Here is a 27,310-nt window from a genome sequence, read left to right on the forward strand (position 1 = left end):
TTGAGAAAGCGTCAGAGTGTGTAAGTCTTTCAGATTTATCCACAGCACAAACCTTAAACCTTAATCCCAGCTTCACCTTAAAGCTATAAAGGCTTCTTCTTCTTCTTCTTCTACTACTTTTTTTTCAGTGGAAAACACTGTACCTTAATCCTGCTCTCACTGGACCCATTGAATTGAATTAACGTGATGTGTGAGGGGAGGGTGTTTGAACAGCTAATAGCTAGCGGGGTAATTTCTGGCATCGGGCTCGCTGGTTGGACGACGTGGATGTTGGTTGTTGGCTGCAGCCGTTTCCTCATCGTTTGGGGGGGGGGGGGGGGGGGCGAGTGAGGAGGAACAGTCATCTGTTGTGCGTATGGGCACGAGTAAACAGCGTAATCATCTTTGAGGCAGTAATTATGTGCTCCAGCGTTGGCTGGGGCGGCGGCGGCGGCGGTGGTGGTGGTGGCAGGCCCACCCTGCTTCAGACAGCAGGTGCAGCTCCAAACCATCTGACAGCTGACTCCGATGGAAGGAAGGTGTGATCCAATCCTCCCGAAGGCCCGGCTCGGGACCCAGTGAGGGCCAAAGCCAACAAACCAGCAAACCTCTGACACTGGAGGAGGAGGAGAAAAGAAAAACAACACGGATGAGGAGGAGGAGGAGGAGGATCGGTGAAGACGAGGCCGACGATGGATGGATGCCTCAACTTTTGTTTTCACTAAAGGCCACAGTTTACTCCTGCGTAAAGTGCTCTACGTAGGTTTACGGAGACCCCCTCTACGTCGCCGGAGAGCCTCTCCATCGTCTCCGGCTGTGTCCGTCACGCCGTAAAGGGACAACGGAGATGGCAAGGGCTACGATTGGTCCTCAGGAAGGGCTGAGCTAACGCTGCTCTGTGCCGGCCACTGTGCGCACCGAGCGTCCACAGAGGCGGAGCCGATCACCGCCGACAACGTCGCTGCCAAACTATAAATACGTCATATCTTAAAGCTCACATAGAGTGGTCCAGTTGCACATATATGTTAGTTATGGAGGTCGACTTACATACATTAACTTGTTTTTATGCTCAAAAACCTCCTAGTTGCTGTAAACGAGCCGATAGAAATCTGTCTTTTCTGAAGCTGTTTCCCAGCCGCGATATTTCAGACTCAACTCTCACCCCGGCTTCCCAACTGTCTTGTGATTGGTCAGTTCCCCCGGAAATGACATATTCAGCACACCCGCTCTCAGAAGCGCGTCCATCCAGATAATGGATGGATGGATGGATCTTGATACACACACCACATGTTCAGTCTCTAAATGGCCAATTTCTTGCCTCAAATCATCTTAAAACTGCGTTCCACGAAAAGAAAAATATTTATTTCAGGTGAGAAACGGTCACTTTTTCAATGTTATTCCGCTGCAACAACAACAACAACAGTCGATCTCTCTCGGAAGCCATTGCTCACTGTAGCCAAAAGCACAACAACCTTGCGTAGCGACCCCTACTGATCGGGTGGCAAATTGCAGTGCGTATCCGGCACCACGATATGAAGGCTCGAGGGGTCTCCGTGGTTACGCAGTCGGAGAAGCATAACGTGGCCTTAACAAGAGATGGACCGTCCGGTTTTTCTCTCAACTCAATTCCCAACACCAACAGGTCTCACCACGCATACATGAAGGCTTTATGAACTGTCTTTGCTATAACGATAAATCCTCGCGTCGCTTTATAAATCATTAATAAAGCAGGTGTGGACTTAACCAGCTCTTTAATTCATCACGCAGGAAGACAAGTCTGACCTCAGCGCTCGGAGTTCAACCCAAAATCAATTAATCACGGACACGGGAATGCTTATTGAGTTTCCCCTCAGGAGAACCAAGTCATCCCCATACATTTAACATTTCTATCATTGCTATGACAATTATGGACTTACTATAGAGCTGTTTGGAGATTTATGGCTGTGAGTGTGTCTGCGAGGCCTGAGGGCAGAGGACGACAACACAGTGGCCTTTGACAAACCAAGACAACCCCCCCCCCCCCCACATAAAAAGTTGCTTTTCTTTACGTCTTATTACTGGCTATAAAGTTTTCGTGCACGATTTATTAAAGGTGGTGTAAGTCAATTTTCCCTGCTGCTGACCCTGGTGTGCCGCCAGACGCTGGTGGTGATGGTTTTGGTTGCCTGCCAAGAGCGTCAGCCATCTTTGCTTTTACAATGCAACAGATTATAATTCCCCTCTCTGGGCTGAACAACTCCAGTACGAGAATGTTTAAATGACGTGAAACGGAACTTTTGCCAGTTTAACCCTTTCTGTTTGACACGCGCACGTCTCATCGCCATAACTCCGAGACCGTTTGCGATATATATATATAGAAGATCAAAAAACGATGGACAGGCGATCTGACGTGTGGAGGATCAAGCAGTAGAAGATGGATGGATGGATACCAGAGAGCAGAGAGTGTTGCGCCCCTATTCTTGTCATTACGGTAGCCCCTCAGAAAGAACCGTCCAGCTCTTTGTGGCGTTAGCTTCTCAGTAGGCTACCGTAATTACTAAACGGTTGAATATCTGCCAGATATTGAAAGGCCATAAGAGTGTTTTGCACCATGAGGAACAGTTTGGTTCTTGGTGGAACCCTCCAAGAACCCTTGAAAAACCCTTCCTTCTGGAAAGGGTTTCTTGGTAAAAGTAAGAACTATTTTGATCCAGAGAACCCTTTAAAACCACTTTCCCGAATAAAGGGTTTTTCAAGGGTTCTTGGTGGAACCCTCCAAGAAGCCTTGAAAAACCCTTTACAGAAAGAAGGGCTTTTCAATGGTTCTTGGTTACAGTAAAACTATTTTGATCCAGAGAACCCTTTAAAACCCCTTTCCCAAAAAAAAGTTTTAAAAGGGTTCTTGGTGAAACCCTCCAAGAACTCTTTCTTCAGGAAAGGGTTTTTCAAGGGTTCTTGGCAACACTTATGGTTCCAGTAAGAACCATTTTGACCCAGACAACCCTTTAAATCCCCTTTCCCGAATAAAGGGTTTTTCAAGGGTTCTTGGTGGAACCCTCCAAGAAGCCTTGAAAAACCCTTTACAGAAGAAAGGGCTTTTCAATGGTTCTTGGTTACAGTAATACTATTTTGATCCAGAGAACCCTTTAAAACCCCTTTCCCAAAAAAAGGTTTTAAAAGGGTTCTTGGTGAAACCCTCCAAGAACTCTTTCTTCAGGAAAGGGTTTTTCAAGGGTTCTTGGTAACACTAATGGTTCCAGTAAGAACCATTTTGACCCAGACAACCCTTTAAATCCCCTTTCCCGAATAAAGGGTTTTTCAAGGGTTCTTGGTGGAACCCTCCAAGAAGCCTTGAAAAACCCTTTACAGAAAGAAGGGCTTTTCAATGGTTCTTGGTTACAGTTAAACTATTTTGATCCAGAGAACCCTTTAAAGCCCCTTTCCCAAAAAAAGGTTTTAAAAGGGTTCTTGGTGAAACCCTCCAAGAACTCTTTCTTCAGGAAAGGGTTTTTCAAGGGTTCTTGGTAACACTAATGGTTCCAGTAAGAACCATTTTGACCCAGACAACCCTTTAAATCCCCTTTCCTGAATAAAGGGTTTTTAAAAGGGTTCTTGGTGGAACCCTCCAAAAGGGTTCCAGGTGGAACCTTTATAAAAAGATTCTACCTGGAGCCAGAAAGGACTTGTATGGTTGTATGTTTTCCTTCCTTAAACTACCCACTTTAAAAAAAACAAAAACGTCCTTGATTATATTGACTGATTTCCTTTGATTCATCTGTGTCTCCGTCCCTCTGTCTCTCAGGGTCAGGAGCTGGTTGGAGATGGAGACAGAGGCTCCGGGTTCAGAGGAGGGTGAGCAGGGTGATTGGACACAGTTGCATGTGAAAGGCCAGCGAGCGGTGAGTCTACAGGGAGCAGGGTCCGCACACAAAGGGCCAGGGAGGGGCTCGGTGGGGGCGGGAGGGCGATTCCACCGAGGGGGAGAGGCCATGCTGGGAACCAAAGCTGACAGCACAGACACTTCTTATCCAGCGAGGGTTCGGCTGTCTCTGGCCCCCTGGGGTAACACACTCACTTATCTGTGCGGAGCTGCCAGATCCACACTGTTGATCTTCAGAGCAGCTTCAGAGAGAGCTGCTGCTGCTGCTGCTGCTGCTGCAGAAAACAATGAGTACACAATGAAGCGGTGACCTATGTCCCACATTTAACTGATATGCCGCTTGTTTCCTTCGTCATATCAGCCTTTATCAAATATCAATAGATTACGACACATTTAGCCCAACACGGGATTAAGCAGTTGCTGTTAAAAACAAAGTCGTTTTAAATCAAATACTGGCTGTAAATTGCAGAACTAGACGGTTTGAAGAAGCAGCTCTTTAACTGTTTCTTCAGAACCCCAAACTCTACAAATTCATTAATATGACACTTTTAACTGCTTGCAAATATTTAAACAGTCGATCACATGGTACACTCTTAGAAATAAGGGTTCCAAAATGGTCCTTCTACAAGGGCTGAGGTTCTACCTGGAACCATTTGCTTTGGAAAAACCCTTTCCTGAAGAAAAGGTTTTTCAAGGGTTCTTGGTAACACTAATGGTTCCAGTAAGAACCATTATGAGAACCCTTTAAAACACGTTTCCTGAATATGGGATATTGAAGGGGTTCTTGGTGGAACCCTTCAAAAGGGTTCCAGGTGGAACTTTTATAAAAAAGGAACCATTTTGATCCAGAGAACCCTTTAAAACACCTTTCCTTAATAAAGGGTTTTAAAAGGGTTCTTGGTGGAACCCTCCAAGAACCCTTGAAAAACCCTTCCTTCTGGAAAGGGTTTTTCAAGGTTTCTTGGTAAAAGTAAGAACTATTTTGATCCAGAGAACCCATTAAAACCCCTTCCCCGAATAAAGGGTTTTTCAAGGGTTCTTGGTAATAGTAAGAACCATTTTGATCCAGAGAACCCTTTAAAACCCCTTTCCGGAAAAAAGGTTTTATAAGGGTTTTATGTGGAACCCTCCAAGGACCCTTGAAAAACCCTTTACAGAAGAAAGGGCTTTTCAAGGGTTCTTGGTAACACTAATGGTTCCAGTCAGAACCATTTTGATCCAGAGAACCCTTTAAATCCCCTTTCCTGAATAAAGGGTTTTAAAAGGGTTCTTGGTGGAACCCTCCAAAAGGGTTGCAGGTGGAACCTTTATAAAAAAAGGTTCTACCTGGAGTCAGAAAGGGTTCTCCGATGAGGACAAGCCGAAGAACCTTATATGGTTCTACTTGTCGTGGTTAGGATAAGCTGCTTGGGTTCAAACCGAGCATCAGAATGGGGCAGAAAGATGACTTTTCGTGCTTTAGGCTTTGAAAAACTAGATTGTTGGTTTGCATTGTTGATGCCAGAGGTCAAAGGAGAACAGAGACAATAACCACTCATCACAACAATGTTATGCCTAAGATGTGCAAGATGTTAAACCTCGAAGCAGAAAAGCTCTTCAGCAGCAGCAGTAGAAGACAACTTTATTAACCCTTAACTACAGCTCACGCAGCACGGATCAGTGCCACAGGTGCACCCTTGGTGAATTGCTGTGGGAACAGCACACAATTCCTTAAATGGACATCCTGGGGGTGTGTTTACAGGGCACATCTTCAGGTTTTACAAAGGGTTGTGTTTGTACAGTTGGTGAAAATGGGTTGTGCTGAAAAAAAAGGACTATGTGTTTTAATATAGTGGTGAAAAAAGTGTGTTCTAAGGGTTTAGCGATGAGTCACCAATCATCAATATCTGTTTTACTCCCCTATGTTAACTATTTTAATTTCACAAATTTAGACTTGATATAGCCTTTCTGAGTTCTGTGTTGTGTCTTTGTGAGCGGGGGCTGTTTGGAGTTGGTACACTGAGCTGAGGATAATAAGCCTTTGACCACAGTCAACAGACTTTTTATGACCAACAAAGCAGCTCAAGGTTCTGTTGACTAAGTCAGCAGGGGCCCCCGAGCAACGCCTGGCTCCCAGCACTATTGAAAGGCACTTTCAGATAACAGGAGTACCATCCCTTTCTTTGGGCCTTGTCAGGGTTTTTTTTTTGTGGATTGGTCAGCAGGATGAAATAAAACAGCTTTATTTTCAGGCTCCAGATGTAATGACTAACATTTGCATAATTTACCCACAAGCAGATGTTGTTTTTTTTGATTGCAGTGCCGTGAAAAGCACTTGTCCACTGTGATTTTGTAAGCATTAAGGGAGGGGAAATACACACAATGTTGTTTTCTTTTCAACAAAGCTGAGACAGACATTTGTTTGCGAGCTTTTATTGGTTTTTATAAGACAAGGAAAACTTTGCGCAGGGCGAAGAATTATATACGCGAGTGAGAAAAATCACAATTTTACAATGGATTTCCCCTCAGAGGGCGATATATCTTCCCACTCGGACAGGTGTGTACAGTGTGTATGTGTTGTGTCTTTCTTGGGTATATGGCTGCGGTTGTGTGTGTGCGTGAGTGTGTGAGTGTGTGTGCACAGACATGTCGGAGAGAGAGAGGGAGAAAGAGAAAGTTGAAGGCGCTCCTCTCCATCTGGTTTCTTCATCACCGTGGTGGGATCACATTATCCATCGTAGGCTCTCTGGGAATTTCATCAGTCTGTAACATCTCACTTATTCACACGTCTCCCCGGGCTTTACCATGTACGACAATCCCGGACGTCCCTCCTGACACTGCAGTGACCCCCGCACATCTGTTGGTCACCTCTGAAGCTGCCACCCCCCCCCCCCATATCCTCTCATTTGAGAACTACTGTATATATATGGTCCACACGTACAGTATGTGAATGTGAATAAAAACACACTACTGTTTAATACGTAGATAAATGCATATCAACATGTTGCACACAAATCTTTCGCAAATACAGAGTTACACACAAGGAGCAAGAAGGAAAGCAAGCAACCAAGAGAGCAATCAACCAAGAGTGCAAGCAACGAAGAAAGCAAGCAACTAAAAGAGCAAGCAACCAAGAAAGTAAGCAACCAAGAGAGCAATCAACCAAGAGTGCAATCAACCAAGAGTGCAAGCAACGAAGAAAGCAAGCAACTAAAAGAGCAAGCAACCAAGAGAGCAAGCAACCAAGAGAGCAAGCAACCAAGAAAGCGAGCAACCAATAGAGCAAGCAACCAAGAGAGCAAGCAACCAAGACAGTAAGCAAGCAAGCAACCAGGCGAGCAAGTAATCAAGAGAGCAAGCAACCAAGAAAGAAAGCAGCCAAGAAAGTGAGCAACCAAGAGAGCAAGCAACCAAGAAAGAAACCTGGCAAGAAAGTAAGCAACCAAGACAGTAAGCAACCAGGAAAGCAAGTAACTAAGAAAAAAAGCAACCAAGATCGCAAGCAACCAAAAAAGCAAGCAACCAAGTAAGAAAGCAGCCAAGAAAATAATCAACCAAGAGAGCAAGCAACCAAATAAGCAAGCAACCCAGAAAGCAAGCAACCCAGAAAGCAAGCAACCAATAGAGCAAACAACCAAGAAAGCAACCAACCAAGAAAGCAACCAACCAATAGAGCAAGCAACCAAGAGAGCAAGCAACCAAGAGAGCAAGCAAGCAATAGAGCAAGCAACAGAGACAGTAAGCAACCAAGAGAGCAAGCAACCAAGCAAGCAACCAAAAAAGCAAGCAACCAAGAAAACAAGCAACCAAGAGAGCAAGCAAGCAATAGAGCAAGAAATCAAGAGAGTAAGCAACCAAGAGAGCAAGCAAACAAAAAAGCAAGCAACCAAGAAATAAATAATTTAGATAGTCCTGTTGATCGGAGCTTGACGTGGAGCACACACACCAACTTATAGATAGATAGATAGATAGATAGATAGATAGATAGATAGATAGATAGATAGATAGATATTTCTATTTGTGTCACAAACACATTCCACCCGTTACATCTATGGTTACTTTGAGCCTCTGCACTTGTTGCAGCAGTGAATCCTAAGATTGCTTGGCTTGCGGTGAAGATTCCACCTGTTGGATCCTTTGTTCTGGTGAAATGGAAGCACACACACACACACACACACACACACACACACACACACACACACACACACACACACACACACACACACACACAGTAGGCCGCTCTCTACCGCATTTCAGCAACTACGTCAACGACTTCCTCTGCGCTCTATAGGTCTTGTATGAGCCGTAATCTCGATGCGAAGCAATGAAAACTCTCCCCACTCCTGCACTATATCACGTCTGGGATTTCCAGGTCACATGGACGTGCTGTTCCGGTCTCATCCCCAAACCTCCACAGCAGCACTGACGTGGAGCTGTCACGACGAAGCGCTCAGGAGTCGCTCGTAGTGGGCGTCTGGGGAAATCGCGGAGCAGGAAGAGGCCGAAGTGAAATATCATTCCTGTGTAACGCTGATCTTTCCTCTGGTCCCACAGGCTCATGGCGACCGTGTGATTTATGGAGGAGCGGGATCAGAATACAGCTGCCCCACGGCTCCATGCCGACCCACGTATCACTGTACGCAGCCACTTGGAAATCCACATCCTCAAATGATCACAGTTGTGTGCTGAATGTTTCCCAGCTGCTCCAGAAAAAGAAATAAAACAAATACGCTAGCGTTCAAACGTTTGGGATCACCTACAATTCCATTAAAAACCAGACGTTTGCAGCTAGAATAGTTGTTTCCCATATTAACAATATATAAAGTGTGTATTTCTGATTCACTTAGGCTCCGCAAAGGCAACCGTAAATTCCCCTCGTTGAGGGAAGTGGTATTGGGACACCACTACATGCAAATTAGCGTAGCGAACGTAGCGTACGTGCTAAGCTACGTCACATGTTGACAATTCTACCGGTGGAGCGCGCTACTATTTTATTTCAGGAAAAATGCCGGCAGATCCAGCTGTTGCGTTGATTCTGTGTTTGTTTTTCCATCAACGCCGTTTTTTCCGTTCAAGTGAACGCCGGTACACACATCCAAAACACCGACAAAACTACCCAGATTTAGCAGAGCTAGCTAGCGGTTATTATGGTGCTTCGAGAGCTTTACTCTCTACCGGTGGAGCGCGCTACTATTCAATCAGGAAAAATGCCGGCGGATCCAGCTGTTCTGTTGTTGCCTGTTGCGTTGATGCTGTATTTGTTTTTCCGTCAACGCCAGTTTTTCTCCGTCCTCGTAAACGCTATCCAAACACTGACACAACTACCCAGATGTAGCAGAGCAAGCTAGCGGCTATTTGCCGAGTGCTTCGAGCGCGTTTGCTCGTCACGTAGCTCTACATGATGGCCATACTCTCTTGAAGCACTCGGAAAACAGCCGCTAGCTACCTAGTTAGCTAGCAGGTCCTTTGGATGTATATCAAAGCAACATATTCCAACACAATTCGACATTGTAACGTAAATGTTCCTCGGCAGATGTAGCCGCCATGTTTTTTGAAAAATATCACCCGGCTCGCTGAATTTGCAAAGCATTATGGGTAATTTCATATTCCACTTCATTTTAAGCCAGCATCGGGGCTCACTACATTTTGAGGGTTGATTATAAGGGGAAAATCGCACTCCACCTTGCGCCACCCTACACATGAACGCGCAAAATGTAGGGTTAGGGCTTTAATGTTATATTCATTTAATAAATAGTACTTTTCCTTCAAAAATAAGGACATTTCAGTGAATGTGAACCCACACTTTTGAACGGTAGTGTATATCTGCACTTCCTCCCCTCCCTTTGTGTTTCCTTGCCTCTGTGAACGTAGCGGAGATTACGTGCGTAAAAACGCGATGTTTATTGCGGCTAAGTGGCTTTTCACCCTCATTTCGAATGGCATGAAGCGATGTAGAAAATTAGCGAGATGAAGCGGATTAGGGAGAGCGCTTATCATCTCCGCCCGCTAGCACTAGAGTGTAGCCATGGAAACAGGAAGTGAGCAGCAAGCCTTCCAAGATGGCCACCAGCTTGTGAATGGGCGCATTCCTCGACGGCAGGGTGCCTGACAGAGGGAGGAGGGGCGGGCGGGTGAGTTTACTCTGAAAAGGGGACTATATAAATAGTAACTGCTGCTGTTTTAAGGACTTCCTGTCACTAGGTATTCCATAAAACAGTAGTTAAATAAACAATCGGTTTCCCATTGGGGCCGCGGCCTCGTCTGTACTGGAGTGAGGTCTGCAGCGGGGTTCAATCCAGGACCCCGGCGTGTGGACTTTTAAAGCCCCCAGACTGGAGTCATGGAGCTGTTACAGGTCACCACACTCTCTTTCACTTGCAGGCCGTCTGGTCATATAAGCTCCACACACACAAAACTGACACAGGATTCCACATTCAGCATGTTTTTTTCCCCTCAATGAGCTCTAATCATTGTTTTGTTTGCGCTCTTCTCACAATGTAAGGATTCAGGACGCCATTATCATCCGAGTGGGACATTGTTCAGTATGTAGCAGTTGGAGAGGAAAAACGTAAAGTGGTCATCAGGAAGTAAAAGGATTAAAGCCACGGTCTGTAATTTGTGTCACACCCCATTCCCACTGAGTTTGAAAATGTTTACATCTTGAGTTTATTCTCTTTTACCAGTGGAATGTTAAATTGGCATTCACTCCCTGGTCAAATGACTCTCCGACATCAGTCCCAGGTGAATGCACTGATTTCTTCTTCCTCTGCTTCATTTATTTCCCGCAGCGATGCAAATTCCAGCGAAACGGCTAAGACGCAGGTTCGTCTTCTGGCCGAGTCGGTGGCAATAAATACTTTAGTGATTTGTCACTCGACAAGGAAAGTCAATTATTTTTAACACAACGCTTTTGAAGAAGCAAATCAAATATTGATTGAATCATTCAAAAATATTGTATTTTCTTTAGTGCTGTGCACATTAACAGCGTTAACGGCGTCAACTTTAACAAATGATTGACCGGAAAAAGACTAAAATTGTCTAAAGTAGCGCAGTTTTTCGTGCCACGGCACCGCAGTCCAGGCACCGTTTACCAGTTAGCTCCATTAGCTGCATTAGCTCCTTTAGCATGCCTACAGTCGAACTGGAGCGGTCTGTTTATTAAACGAAAAGAGCAGCGCTACAAATAACTAGTGTATCTGTGTATGTATATGTATATATGTATATGTGTGCCTCTGTTTTTAAACTTTAGTGTTACTTTAGAGACTCATTTTAACAATCGGGAGTCACGTAAACATGACGTCACGCACGTCTTTTTCCCGGTCAGTCGCCATGGAAACACATTATGCGCTAATGTGTGTTAACGTTGGCGATGTTAACGTGCCCAGCACTAATTTTCATAATCAATTAATCTGTCGATTATTTTCACGATCAATCGTTTGGTCCGTAAAATGTCAGAAAATGAAAACGTTTACCAGTTAGCGCCATTAGCTGCATTAGCTCCTTTAGCGATGTTAGCGCACCTACAGTGGAACTGGAGCGGTCTGTTTATTATACAAAAAGAGCAGCGCTACAAATAACCAGCGTTTCTTTCGGGAATCGCGTAAACATATCGTCACACGCGTCTTTTTCCGTTGAGTCGTTGTGGAAAAGCGTCATGCGTTAACGTTGGTGCCCATCACTAATTTTATGGTTTTGTTTGCAATTCTGACCATGGGTGGGGCCTTAGATGCCTGCTGATTGGCTACTGAGTTTTGGAGCGACAGCTCAATGGACCAGAGTATCGTTAGTAACGTTTACTTACAATTATATAAATTATAAATAACAGAGCGGGAGCACAAAAAACAAGTGTATTTTATATTGACGTAAATTTACGTCCGTAAAAAAACAGTTGTTTTCCTCTTCCTCCAACTCCTGATACTTAGAAATACAAAGAAACTTTGGAAAATTAACTCTAACCTCTTTCACTCCCTTTGTCCCTTTTTTTTAATTAAAATATGTATAATACACAACATGACCCTGACGTAAACATCTCAACATAATGAAACACACACAGAGTGTGTGGATGAGATGAGGTCAAAGACAAGGACAGGTGGCTGAAGGGAAGGAATCTCTGCTAATATCCCCACCTCCACACACACACACACACACACACACACACACACACACACACACACACACGCATAAATGCTTGTACATGTCATTACACAAACACACAGCCATCTACCATCTGGCATTGTCAAGGAGGACGCCATCCGTCATGTTGCCACTGCATGTGAGACAAGGTCAGGAAGCTGTCAACGCACACATCCTGAGCGCGGGCTTCTGCGGGCGTGCGTTTGACAACCTTGACGTGAGCGCATACCCCGAATGTTTGGATGGTTAAACTTATCTCGTCGTGGCCTTTGGACATTATCGGCATTCCCACAGGTGCTAAAATAATCCATAAACAGAGCGCTTTGGTACGAGCCGAGGATCATAAAACATGCCAGCGTTTGTTTGTTTTTTTCAAGGATTTGAGCAGGAATGCAGAGATGGGGAGGATGATTGACAGAATGTCAAAGAATCCACTGCCCTCTGCTTCCGTTTTTTTCTTTTCTATTCTTTGTTAGTGTGCGCGTCGCGCTGGTCACACAACACCATCCAAACCGGGGAAGATATCATTTATCTCTCTTCCGCTTTGTCAGCGAGTGGCCGGGCTCACAATCACTGCAGGATATCAGCAGATCATCACTGTGGAGCCACAGGGAAATGATTTTATGTCTCTGTGTTTGTGTGTGTGTTACACTTTGCTCGTGCATTTCCCTACGTCTATGCAGAGGTGATTCCATCACCTCAATCTTAACCCTCAAGCTCAACCCTTAATCTTAACTGGCCCTCAAAACCAAGTGTTGAGTTGTTATTTTGTCACTTAGAAATGGGACACCCCTTAAATGCAGATATGTCTTCAGACTGTAGGGGGCAGAATAACGCGAAAGCTGCGTCCAGTCTGTCAAGTTATTAGGTTGCAAGAAAAAAACAATACCGTAATAATCAGTTAGTTATAAGATGATACTCATACAAATACCGCAACCACGGACATATTCAGCTGACAGTTACCACACACCACGGCTTATTGAAAAGTAAACCATAGCAAACCATCGCTTGTCCACACCGGCCGGCTATTGACAAAAGATCGTAAAATAAAAAATAAATGTTACGCAACAATGACGTAAGTAATCCATAATATGGGCCTAAACTAAGATAATACAATCATAATTTTTGAGATTGAGGGTTAAGCAAGGAATTGGAATTCACCCCTAGAGTCTAAGCAAAAATTCCCAGGGGGCCCTTCTGACCAGTGTGTTATAAATAATCTCGTAAATTTGAAAATTTTCAAAATAAATAAAGTATGCGAAAATATAAATGTAAAGGACAATAAAATACTGTAGATAACTTTTTTTTAAAGTATATAAACTACAAAAAATACATTACACTGTGAATAACTCGCATAGAACCCACCCGTTAGCCTCAGCTAGCATTCTGACGCCAATGCTAGCTGCTGTTCAAGTCTGTTTTCCCGTTGGCTACACAAAGTAACAGTTCAATAACAGCAGTCGTTTACTGTTAATGTTATCATTATATCATTATCTTAGCACCACTTACAACTGTCTTTCTTCTCACCACCTGGTTGATAACTCGTCTTGATTTTCCATCAGCTTCGTTTACAACTTGCAGAACGATGACTTCACACAGGTTCACGTGAGGTGACGTGGGGGCCCCTTTAGGGGGGTTTCCTAATGAGATGTCATTGCAAATTGTTGTTTAAGGGGGACGGGGATGCGGCTGGTCACTGCACATTTTTGATCCATTTCAGTAAAAACAGCGCTCAGGCTCCGAGTGTTGGGGGCCCCCCTATGGACTCGGGGCCCCAAGCAGTCGCCTGCGCCTGTGTCTGTGTGTTTGTTTTCCCAATATTGCCATTATGGATTCATGTTTTGTCCTCTGCGACCGCACGATAATGACTGCTGCTATCTAATCACTGACAAGAGTTTTTGTTGCGTTCGATCACAACCCCCCCCCCCGCGCTGTCGGAACAGGACGGGGCCGCGTGGGGAAATCTCCGGCAGATGTGAAGTGAAGACACTGATGTCTTCATAACAACCCCCCCCCCCCCTGTTTTTTCCCCCTGTTGCCTCTGTAACTCATGCTCATCTCACCCAGCTCCTGCCTCCGTCTCCCCCTCATGCCGGAGAGTTGAGCTCAAATCCATGAACAATCTGCTCCATTCTGCGTTCTGCCTCCTCGCTCCATAAATCGTTGTTCTCCCTGGGGGAGGGGGGGGGGAAACTGGGAAGACAGTGCAAGTGGGAGCCAGATAGAGCTGTCTGAAAACACTCCTGTTTCAAATTAGGCTTGGTGGACAAAAGTCCCCCGGACCTCAACATTGAATTCACGTCTAATTCCTGTATCTTGGGGCGGAGACAGATATTTGGTTGAGCGTCAGTGCTGTGATTGAGGCTGGTGTCTGTGTTGCTGTGCTCTCCTGATCAGGGCCCTGAACATGACTTTACAGCCCAGTTAAAGGTGAATAAAAACACGCTCTCTTTCTCTAAAGAGCCGTATATTTCACGGCCTGTGTGCTCGCACAGTTAATGTCTTCCTCCCTCGTTCTGCCTGTTCCGTGCCCTGATGGACTGAGGTCACCGCGAGTCGGAGTTGTATACTCGGAATGAAATGGGGTGCAGTGGAACGGAGCGGTGTAATTTGGTGTGTACGCATGTGAAGACGGTGGGGTTCATAAGAATTTAAAGTTTGTCTCTGTTGCTACAGATGTGTGCAGACTGGCCAGTGAATGGATTTTGCAGAGTTACACGTGTTTATATGTCCAAATATATATAAAAAAGGGCTCGTTGTGCATATAAAGCAACCAAAAAGTGCAATTGATCACCTGATAGAGCAAGTAGGACATAGTATACTTTATGTGTATTATTTGTTTAACATATAAAACTTACTACATATCACGTTACTGCACCACGAGCAGGCTGCAGGACACATGATCAGGTGAAGGGGAAAAAAGGAATGCGCTTGTTTAGAATAAGAAACACTGAAGAATGATTTTGTTTTGATACGAAGACATGAAGGAAAATATGAGCAGCCAAGGAGAAAGAGACAGGTGGAATCCAAGCATTTCAGACTGAGCGATGGCAGAACTGTATACACTTGGACTCGGGCTTTATACGCCAACGTCTCGTAAGTGGATTACACTGTTTTGATATTGCGAAAAGAAGTGACGTGATTTCATGTTTGTGCCTTTTTTGACAGGGATTTCATACGCACTGATGACCACATTTATATACATATATATATATATATATATATATGTATATAAATTAGTCTTAAGCATGTTAGCGCTGTTAGCTGCGGTTAATGTGCGTTAACGGCGTCGACGTTCAGCGAGAGAAGATACAGCGAGAGAAGACGGGGAGAAAAGTGCGTTTACAGCGAGAGAAGACGGGGAGAAAAGTGCGTTTACAGCGAGAGAAGACAGGGAGAAAAGTGCGTTTACAGCGAGAGAAGACAGAGACGAAGTTAATATGGGTAAGGTCACAGAAATAAGCACTCTCAGAGCTTCTTTTCCTTTAAGAGAGAAGAAAATAATACATATTTTCAGTGTTATGTTGTTGTTATGTTGTGTGTTATGAAATGTTTTTGAATTGTTCTTTCTGTATTTGATCTGACAGTCAGTTGTTGATTACATGTAGACTACTAGGCTACTTCAGTATATATATCCCACTACTAAATAATAACACAAGTTAGACATTATGATGTTCCGGACCTTTGCTTGAGGAAATTTCCAAAAAAGTGGACCTATTAGAATTTTAGTTGATTATCCCTGATATAGTATATATGGAATTGTGCTTTATGGGAATTCTTTTTCAGCTAAACACGGATGGAAGTAATCTCTTTCATTTTAATCTCAGCTCATGGACATTAAGACCAGCCTCCGGACCTGGTCCCATCACCTCTGACCTCCTCTGTAATCTGCTCCGGCCATCGACTCATTAAGTCGAGGAAGTTCACACCTCTCGTCATGTTGGGTCCAGCTGTGCCCCCCCCCCCCCCCCTCCAGTCCAGGGTGTCAGGAAAGGCTGCCGGCATCTAACAGGCTCCGAGTCTCTGATCTCTGCTAAAGATGCTATAAATCACAGCGTGGCGGTGATGCCTCTTAAGTGCCCATTAAGGTATGGGCAGTAATAAATGTGGAGAGAATGAAAGGCTCGTACCTGTCAGCCTGATGCAGTTAATAAGAGAGGCCTGTTGGACTTTACTAATGGTCAATGATTAGGAAAAAGGGTAGATGGAGTGTTAACAAACGCTTAACTGCAGACTACAGCAGTCGTAAAATAGTTCACAGCCACAATAGGCACCGCAATCTCATATCTCACGTTTTTAATGGTCCTTTATTTCATTAGTCTTAGCTTCACAGCCCGACAGAGTGCCGAGTTTTGCCTCGCCTCGGTGTCTATATGCTTTTAAATGTCACAGAGAACCACAGCGGCCTCGGCCGTTTTAATGGGATTTTGGTTTTTGTTTGATTGAAACGCTGCCGTCGCAATTCATCAACGTGACAAATAAATCTTCACAAGGAAGGTGTTTATGGAAAAAACGCCGTGGACTTGACTCAGACGGTGAAAAAAATCTGCACTGAAGTCCGCACATTTTTCTCTCAAATCGTCTAGAGATGCTGTATGGAAGAATGCAAATGTCCTCGATTGTTATTCCGCACACACATTCCACAACTTTTCCTGCCAAACCCCAGCTCAAATATTCAGAAAATGGACCACTTCTTTCAAATTTCTGGCTAACTTATATCTGACCCCAACACAATGGGGGCAGCCCATGGCCAAGAGGAATGGTTGGGCTTGTTACCGGAGGGCCACCGGTAAAATTCCCGGGAAGGGTCAAGGGTTAGGGTGCCCCTGAGCAAAGCACTCAATCCCTGACTGCTTCCTGAGTGCAGAAAAGTGCTGCCCACTGCTCTTGCGCCTGGTGTGTGCCTAACCCTAACCCCAACCGTAACCCCAACCCTAACCCAGAGTCCTGCTGGTCCCCTGGTAAACCTGGACTGGACCACCATCACCACACGCCGGATCTGTAGGCCTGTGCAACAGAACTTTAACCTCCTTACCCCTAACCCCAACCCTACCCCTACCCCTAACCCTAACCCCAAGAATAACTTGTCCTAATTCTGCCGTCTTCATAATGTGAACAACTCAAAAACTCTGGACTGGCTTTTCTAAACATCTGTGTTTGCTAATAGTTGTTCTTCACCATTACTTTAATGAATATTTAATCAACTGACAAACTGGCTGAGCCACAGTTTTAAAAACAAGTTAATCACGAAGCAAAAAAAATGTCAAACACATTTCTGCTTCTCCACGGTCTTGTCGTGGGGTTTTGTTTGGGCTTTGCACTGAGACTCAGCCAACACTTAATTTGATTATTAAAAAGGGGACAAAAGGAAATATATCATGCTTTCAGACGTACAGTGAAGTCTGGACATTTTCTTTAGGCCTGTATGTGACACAACATCCTCAAATGTCTTCTTTTTTTTTTTTTATAGAAATTCTCCTGCCAGTTCATCAATCAAATGCCTGGATCATGTCAACATCAGCCCATTAGTAGAGCAGATTAGCCCAAAACAATCATTCACAACTGGAAAGAAGCACCAAAACTTGACTGAATGTACCTTTTGGGTCATTTCCAACCATCTTTTACATCAGAATTTCATTTCCTGGGTCGATTTCAGTGATTTTGGTGTCAAATGATAGGTAAAAATTCTAATGAATAAATCAGAAATCATTTTTATATCACTTTCTGCCATTTTTTAAATTATTATTATTATTCATTACATTTCTAGAGCGCTTTTCAAAGCTCAGAATATTTCCTCAAATAATGAACAAAAGTTTTATTCGCATTAAAGAGGTGAATGTGAAAATTGTACATCGACTGTGATGTTCAGGTTATAACATGATATATACAGTAGTAAGCAAAGGATTGAGCTCCTCATGAGCAAATACATTGACCATTTTTGTACATTTGTAATAAACATTTTGCTGGAAAAATGTTGTATTTGTGCATATTTTTGCACGTTATCTTAGGAAAATATGGCAATAAATGGCAGAAAGAGATATAAGAAGGAAATTTTACCTATCATTTGACACCAAAATCACTGAAAAGTGCCCGGAGGCAGGAGGATCTGCTGTTCAGGAGACGCGGTCCTTACGTCAGAGCGCTTGCAGAGCCCGAGAATACAATAAAACCTAGCGTTCTCAGCAGCTGCTGATCTGTTTGTTTCCAAACTTTAGGGCTTCATAAACGAGGTAATGGCACAGATACGCACCAAAAAACAGCGTTAATTGGAACTTCCGGGTCTATGGGAGCTTTAAGTACTGGTTAACCAGTTAAATTCCCAAATCTGCGCAAGAGTAAAATGTCTGTAACCACGAGCCTCTGTGAGCTCGCTCACACACACACACACACACACGCAATCAAACAAACACCCTCATATTCATTACCTGGACTGGCCAGCTGCAGGAAAGCTAATATTGGGCTTGGTGGTTTGGGTGGCGCAGTGTGGATTATGAAGCAGTGTGGGTGTGAAAGAGCTCTCTTCAGGGCCTTATCACCCCCGCAGACTGAACCCCCCCCCCCCAATCAACCACAGGCCAACATTCACACTCCGTCCAAAGGCTGCTTTCACCACACAGACCCAACTTATACTCCTGCGTAACGTGCTCTACGTAGGTTACGCAGAGCCTGTCGAAGAGCCTGTCCGTCGTCTCCGACTGCACAAAAGTGTCCGTCACTCCGTCAAAGGACAACGGAGACGGCAAGAGCTGCGATTGGTCCTCAGGACGAGGCCGAGATAACGCTGCTCTGTGCCGGCTCACAGTGCGCACTGAGCGTCCACAGAGGCGGAGCTGATCACCGCCGACAACGTCGCTGCCAAACTATAAATACGTCATATCTTAACACACACAGCACACGTTTAGACTCTAAATGGCCAATTTCTCGCCTCAAATTATCTTAAAACTGCGTTCGGTGAAGCAGAAAAGTGTGAAACGGCCACTGTTTCAACAACAACAACAGTCTTTCTCTGTCGGACGCCATTGCTCACTGTAGCCAAAAGCACAACAACCTTGCGCAGCGACCCCTACTGATCGGGGCGGGAAATTGCAGCGCATATCCGTCACCACGACGCAGAAGTATGAAGGCTCGAGGGGTCTCCGTGGTTACGCAGTCGGAGAAGTATAACGTGGCCTATGCACAGATCCAGAACTCCACAAACCCCACCTGGTTCATCATTTGTGTTATCCTCTGGAATCTGGCGTGTTAGGAACACAAGATTGAATAATAATAATAATATTAAAAAAAAGGGAAATTCTTTATAGCAAATAAAGAAATGTGATTAAAGTCATCTTGGGGGGGGGGGCATGTGCGTGACATTCGGTTGTTGTTGTTATTGTGTAACCTCGTAAGACAATCCCGTGTTTTGTGAGAAGTTGCTGAGAATGAAATGGATGGAGGGATGAAAAAGAGGAGTGGAGGCTTGACTGGATTAGGAGGAGGGCGTGTTTCTTCCCCCCACCCCCCTCCCTCTCTCCATGTCAATGCACTCCTTCACCAGAATAGATAGATAGTGACGGCCTGCCAGTTGGTTTTCATTACGTCCTCTGCACTTCAGACCTGCACAGAAAAATCCCTCCCTTCCTCCTGCCCTCTCTCAACTCTCAAGGAAAGGTACAAAAAAAAACAAAAAAACATGCCCAAGGGGATGTTTTCTAATGTATTTTTTCTAATATCCTCTTCAGACTCGAAGTCTCGCTCCGCACGCCTTTTTTCTTTTAAGTAAAACCCCTGTCATCTGCCCTGTGGGGGCTCGCCTGGAATGCCACTTCAATATAAGATCTGTACCTTTGCATTTTCTGTAACGCAAGCCTATGTGTGCTCGAATGGGTCCAAACGGGGGGGAGAGAGGAAGGCAGACTGGAGGAGGAGGAGGAAGGAGGAGGAGGAGGAGGGAGGTTTGAGTCAGGAATATGGGAACAAGGTGGAACTGTGCTTTGTTTGTTGGCCTCCGCGCATACCGATGCAAAATGAACAGCAATAAAATAAGGCACAGATGTGCATTACTGGCTCAGACATCATTTGTCCAAAACCTGGGTGGAGGCCCCCGGTCACATGGTATTAACAGGGTCTGTGCAGGTTTTTTTTTAAAGACTATAATGAATACAATTTAAGACCCATTTCAAATCAATACTGGCAAAAAAAAGTACAAAAGACATGAAGGAAAATTGGAGCCACAAATCGTTGAACTTGGGTTTTCTCCGCTGCTATGCTAAGCGGTAACAACACCGCGGCGGCGCGCGCAGCACACTAGCCAGTTAGTGCTCGATAAATTCTCACCAGGCAAGCACAGGTGGCCTACTTTAGTTCCGTGTTGTAGTTCTGTTATCGCGTCCTCAAAAATAGAAACATTTCAAAGCGAGGGTGAATTCCAATTCCTTGCTTAACCCTAAATCTCAAAAATGCGTGCTCCCTCTAGTGCAAGTGCTGTCCCAATTCTCAGAATAATTAAGTTGAGGGGCAAGTTTAAGGGCTGTATCGCCCTCAATATTGAGATTTTCCGAGACCACCAAGGGCTACCCAGAATGCATTGCGGTAACTGTCAGCTGAATATGTCCGTGGTTGTGGTATTTGTATGAGTATCATCTTATAACTAACTGACAACCTAATAACTTGACTGACAAACGGATCGTAATAAATAATCCTGACGTGTTCTTCTTCTTCTTCTTTTTTGGAGTTGACAGACTGGACGCAGCTTTCGCGTTATTCTGCCCCCTACAGTCTGAAGACGTATCTGCATTTAAGGGGGTGTCCCATTTCTAAGTGACAAAATAACCCTTGGTTTTGAGGGCCAGTTAAGATTAAGGGTTGAGCTTGAGGGTTAAGATTGGCCCCAAGACTGAAGTTTATGCACATTTTAAATAAAAGTAACGTTAATAGATATTTGAGACCTTTCAAAACTGTATTTAAGACCTTTTATGAGATTTGAGGAGAATTTAAGACATTTTAAGGCCTTACATTCAAATGATTGGATTTGAGACTTTTTAATACCCTGATTAAAAAAGGTGGATGGTCTGATTCTCTTGGCCCCCCCGCTCTTAAAGGCCTGTTATCTCTTCCAACAGTGCAGCCTGGATGCCGATAACCACAACCAGAACATCTCCCCCCCACCCCTCGACCAGCTTGGCTCCAGTCACGCCATGCTATACGTACGGGAGCAGCACGCTTCAAAGAGAGCAAACTCGCACATGCGGCAGAGCCACAGCGGGCTGATTTGTTGTGGATAAGAACCCACTCTCCTGTCTGTTCTCCCGAGCAGCGTTTGCCCTTTGACCCCTCTGGCTTTAACTCAGACAAAGTTTGAACTGTTCATTATTTCAATCAATCAGAAAATCCTATTCCCCCCCCCCGCCCCCCGCCCGCGTACGTCTCCTGCTTTAAATCACGCGGCATTAGAACTTCGGGGAGGGGGGGGAAATCAAAACCATGCGACGCAGAAAAACACAAAAAAAGGCATTTCTGGCCGGAGTAAGTGGGGCAGCAAATATGCCACGCAAAGAAGAAACACTGGAAAGGATAATGATAATCATCTGAAGTCAAACGTAAACGCATCACCCCCCCCCCCCCCCCGCGCGCGAGCTCCGTGGGTCTCTGGGATGTGGATGCTGCATGGTTCTGATGAGCACACCGAACATACTCAAACTGTGGTGCTGTTCCTCATGTCGAGCGTTAGGCTCAAAAGGTTTTCAAATCAAAATGAATGCAACACTGTAAATGGAGCCATAAATCTGCTGGGACGCTCATTTGAAACCGTCCCTTTTGGCTTTTTCCAAAACGCTTGTGGACTTGTTGTGTTGTGCGTGAACTATGATGCCTACTTCTGTCCGGTGGCCTCCTGCCAGAACCGTAAAATTACAAATCCCAGCAAGATAAAACCAGTAACTCACAACTTTTCATCAGAAACTAGGAATTAGAAATGAAAAGCGCCTTTCGAAAGATTTATTATTTATTCCCTAATTTCACCGGCGAGCTATTATTAGCGTTTGTTCTGGATTTGTTAGTTTCCCCTTCAACATCTTTCTTCATTCCCCCCCCTGCTGCTGTCGTTTGGTGTATGAAAACACATGTCCGGAAAGAGAAAAGGGAAAATTAGAAGACAGTACGGGAACTCTAGTCCTGCAGAGTTTTCCAGATAGCATATCTGCCATATCTTTAACTCCCAGATTGCAGGATCCAGATCCTTTCAGCAGGACAACATCTGCTGATATAAAGCAGAACAGTCGCAATTCCTTCCCAAATTACAGAACTCATTCCCTCATTTCCAGACTCCAAGTCAGACTCCACATCATACGACACATCTTGTGTGCCTCTTATCTTATAGCTGTAGCTAAAGATAGGGGATAAAGGGCTACAGCGCTACTGGGACGAGAAACAGGATCGCTCAAAAATAACGCACCGGCGAGTAATCTCTACGCTAATCACTCTAATTAGTTCGCTCAAAGGAGGGATACGTTCGTACATCAGTCGTGAGGCTTCTTTTTTCCTCTCTTTCATCTTTTCTTCATCCTCTTTTAGCTCAGAATCAAGCAGCGTATGATCAGAGGTGCAGTTTGTGAACAGGCAAGGCCGGCAACTGCTTGGGGCCCCCCGAGCTGATAGGGGGCCCCAAGCCTCACTTTAACCTGTGTGAAGTTATCGTTCTGCAAGTTGGAAAATGAAGAGAATTATTTACAGTGTAGTGCATATCTTTTTTTACTCAGTTTTTATGTTTTTTCAGTTATTTACAGTATTTTATTGTTGTATATATTTATATTGTTTTATAATGTGGGTTCTTAACAGTGTAATGGTAGTTTTTTAAAAGCTATTTATAGTATTTTATTGTTCACATACTTTTTAATTACAAGGTTTTTCCATGTTATTTCATTCATTTCGAAAAAAATAACATAATGGTGATGAACACTGGTTGGAAGGGCCCCCTGGGAATTTTTGCCTAGGGCCCCTACAGACTCCAGAATCGCCCCTGCGTACGATTGTGCCGAGCACACCTTTGTGTAGAAACGATCTGGGCCTGGACTGGACTCACTTCCTCACCTACAGGACAATTTATACTCTCCAAATAACCCAATTTGCATGTTTGTGGACAGAGGCAAGAAGTCTGAGAGCCTGGAGAGAGCACACTCTCCACAGACGTGGAAAAAAACACGATTCGGTTCAGGAACGTTCAATTTAAATTGAGTTCAAAGTAGGGTCAACATGAGAGGATCAGTCAAAAGGTGTCAGGCAAAAAAAAAAAGAAACCCACATTCCCAAAAACATCAGACTAAACAGAACTACAAAATGCTACAGAACTTGGCACGCGCCACAAGAAACTCTGGCAGGTATGAAGTGGACGTGGACCAGGACATATACTGAGGCGCTAATGAGCAAATCATGTGCAGGTGGGCAGAAGAAGAGGAGAACACCAGGTGTGGGGAATGAGTCTGAGGAGTGAGTGGAATGGCATGGAGACAAAAACAAAAGAAAACAAACTCTGTGTTCTGTGAAACGTTACAGAACATGAAAACTGCACGTTCACACTCTGAGGACTAACTACTGGACCGTTTTACCACCCCAAATTATAACATGCAGATTATTTACACTGTTATTCATCAAAAGAGTTGCAAAAATGAATAGAAAATGGAGTCAAGACATTGACAAGATTAGAAATAATGATTTTTATTCAAAATAATAATTTTGCCCTTTCGTCAAAGAACCGGCAAAACTGTTTTCAGCTGTGCTAACATCATTGCACAAGGGTTTTCAAGGGTTTTCAAATCATCCAATAGCCTTCTAACGCGATTAGCAAACACATTATTTGGTTATTTGTAGCGTAACTGCTCTTTTCGTTTAATAAACCAACCCCGCCAGTTCGACCGGTAGGCACGCTAACGGCACTAAAGGAGCTAACGCAGCTACTGGAGCTAACTAGGAAATGGTGCCTGGACTCCGGTCCCGCGGCACATAAACATGACGTCACGCATGTCTTTCTTTCTTTAACGTGCGTTAGCGCTGATGCTAGTAACTCCATTAACTGCCGTTAGCACAAAAAATTTATAATTTTGCCCTTCAAACTTTGCTTTCAGCAAAGAACCAGCAAAACTGTTTTTCAGCTGTTAGCTGTGCTAACATCATTGCACAAGGGTTTTCAAGGGTTTTCTAATCATCCAATAGCCTTCTAACGCGATTAGCAAACACATTATTTGGTTATTTGTAGCGTAACTGCTCTTTTCGTTTGATAAACCAACCCCGCCAGTTCGACTGTATGCGCGCTAACGGCGCTAAAGGAGCTAACGCAGCTACCGGAGCTAACTAGGAAATGGTGCCTGGACTCCGGTCCCGCGGCACATAAACATGACGTCACGCGTGTCTTTCTTTCTTTAACGTGCGTTAGCGCTGATGCTAGTAACTCCGTTAACCGCCGTTAGCACAAAAATTTTATAATTTTGCCCTTCAAACTTTGCTTTCAGCAAAGAACCAGCAAAACTGTTTTTCAGCTGTTAGCTGTGCTAACATCATTGCACAAGGGTTTTCAAGGGTTTTCTAATCATCCAATAGCCTTCTAACGCGATTAGCAAACACATTATTTGGTTATTTGTAGCGTAACTGCTCTTTTCGTTTAATAAACCAACCCCGCCAGTTCGACTGTAGGCACGCTAACGGCGCTAAAGGAGCTAACGCAGCTACTGGAGCTAACTAGGAAATGGTGCCTGGACTCCGGTCCCGCGGCACATAAACATGACGTCACGAGTGTTTTTCTTTCTTTAACGTGCGTTAGCGCTGATGCTAGTAACTCCGTTAACTGCCGTTAGCACAAAAAAATTATAATTTTGCCCTTCAAACTTTGCTTTCAGCAAAGAACCAGCAAAACTGTTTTTAGCTGTGCTAACATCATTGCACAAGGGTTTTCAAGGGTTTTCTAATCATCCAATCACCTTCTAACGCCATTAGCAAACACAATGTACCATTAGAACACAATAGTCGTTTATCACATTAATAATGTATAGAGTGTATTTCCTTTTCCTTCAAAAATAAGGACATTTCTAAGTGACCCCACACTTTTGAACGTTATTGTGTATATGAGATGGGATTACTTCGAAATTCGATGACCCACTTGAAATCACATCACGTGCCGCGCTTGTAATCTATTCTCAAAGAGGAGTGAAGCTGTGACCCTCGTGACAAGACGTGGAGTTTGTCAATAGCCCGTCGGAGTCGACTCGCACACGCAACAGTTAGCACTCATAATAAATTCCAGAAGCAAACACAGTTTGAGGCGAAGCACTTGTGTTCATCTTTGATGTGGGCCGAGCAACAAGTGAGCAGTGGTGAGTGTGAATCAGTCTTTGAGAGGCACTCGAGCGAGGCCTCCAGCAGGTTGTGTGTATGTGTGTGTGTGTGTGTGTGTGTGTGTGAGAGCTGCTGGTGCTGTGTGACCGTCCCGCGGTGTGAGGAGCTGGACTGGTCCGAACCCCCTGCTGCAGCCCCAACATCTGCTCGCCCGGCGTAACCAATCAGCGGGGAGAGAGAGAGAGCCCGGAGCCGTGACCAATGTGCCAGTTTTGTGCCGATCTTTTCAGAGGATCCTGGTGAACAAAAAGCCAACCCCCGCCACTTTGAAAACCCCCTCCCCGCTGCATCGCACCCTCTCCATCCTCCCCACAGCCCTCTGGCTTTGATATCTTAGACCCCTGCGTTGAGGAATATCCTCCACTCTTCACTCTTCACGGCCCCCACACACACCCCCACCCCTGTGCAAATAATCTCAGGGATTATGATAGAAAAATGTCATGGGTTGACGTACACCTACGCTCCTCTCTGAAGGATTTTAGAAGGGAAAAAAAACTTTTCTTTTTCTTACCTTCGACAGAATCACGTCCGCGCTGTGTCTCATCCACAGCTCAAACGCGTCCATCTCGTTACTCACCTCTTATCTCGACATTCTTCTAATCTAAGCTGAGATAAACTCCGACAGCGCGAGGATACACAGGCATCACATGTGCACACAGACAGCAGTTTTTCAACGTGAGATAATCGGACCACAGCTATGCATCTCATCCATAATAAATGTTGTTTCAATGGGCGGCGTCACACACACACATACACTATCATTCAAAAGTTAGGGGTCACGTCCTTATTTTTGAAGGAAAAGCACTTTTTTTCTATGAATATAACATTAAATGAATTAGAAAACGACTAAACGACTATTCTAGCTACAAGTGTTAGTGTTAGTGTTCTAATGGTACATTGTGTTTGCTAATGGCGTTAGAAGGCTATTGGGTGATTTGAAAACCCTTGAAAACCCTTGTGCAATGATGTTAGCACAGCTGAAACAGTTTTTGCTAGTTATTTGACGAAAGCTAAATTTGAAGGGCAAAATTGTACATTTTTAGTACTGGCCACGTCAGCACGTTAGCGGCGGTAAACAGAGTTACCAGCGTCAACGCTAACGCACGTTAGCGCATGACGCCTGACTAGAAAAATATGTGCGTGACGTCATGTTTATTTGCCGTGTGACCGGAGTCCAGGCACCGCTTTCCAGTTAGCTCTGGTAGCTACGTTAGCTCCTTTAGCGCGCCTACAGTTGAACTGGTGGGGTTGGTTTATTAAACTAAAAGAGCAGTTACGCTACAAATAACCAAATAATATGTTTGCTAATGGCGTTAGAAGGCTATTGGATGATTAGAAAACCCTTGAAAACCCTTGTGCAATGACATTAGCACAGCTGAAAACAGTTTTGCTCGTTCTTTGCTGAAAGCAAAATTTGTTTAGTGCTGGGCACGTTAGCACGTTAACAGTGTTTAACTGAGTTACCAGCGTCAACGCTAAGGCACATTAACGCATGACGCCTGACTAGAAAAAGACGCGTGTGACGCCATGTTTATGTGCGGCGGTACCGGAGTCCAGACACCGTTTCCCAGTTAGCTCAGGTAGCTGCGTTAGCTCCTTTAGCGCCGTTAGCTCGCCTACAGTCAAACTGGCTGGGTTGGTTTATCAAACGAAAAGAGCAGTTACGCTACAAATAACCAAATTATGTGTTTACTAATGGCATTAGAAGGCTATTGGATGATTAGAAAACCCTTGAAAACCCTTGTGCAATGACGTTAGCACAGCTGAAAACAGTTTTGCTGGTTCTTTGACGAAAGGGCAAAATTATTATTTGGAATAAAAATCATTATTTCTTTTTGAAAACAAAACAAAAATGACCCCCAAACTTTTGACCGGTAGTGTATTTATGAAAACAGGCGGTTTCTGTAAAGCGTGGTCCAGACACTCCGTCCTCTGGCCAGCTCGATCGCAGCAGGCTAATGTCCTGGCGTTCTGTGTCCAAACATCTGAGGAATTGGC

Source organism: Microchirus variegatus (assembly GCF_963457635.1).
Source record: "Microchirus variegatus genome assembly, chromosome: 3".
NCBI lineage: Eukaryota > Metazoa > Chordata > Actinopteri > Pleuronectiformes > Soleidae > Microchirus > Microchirus variegatus.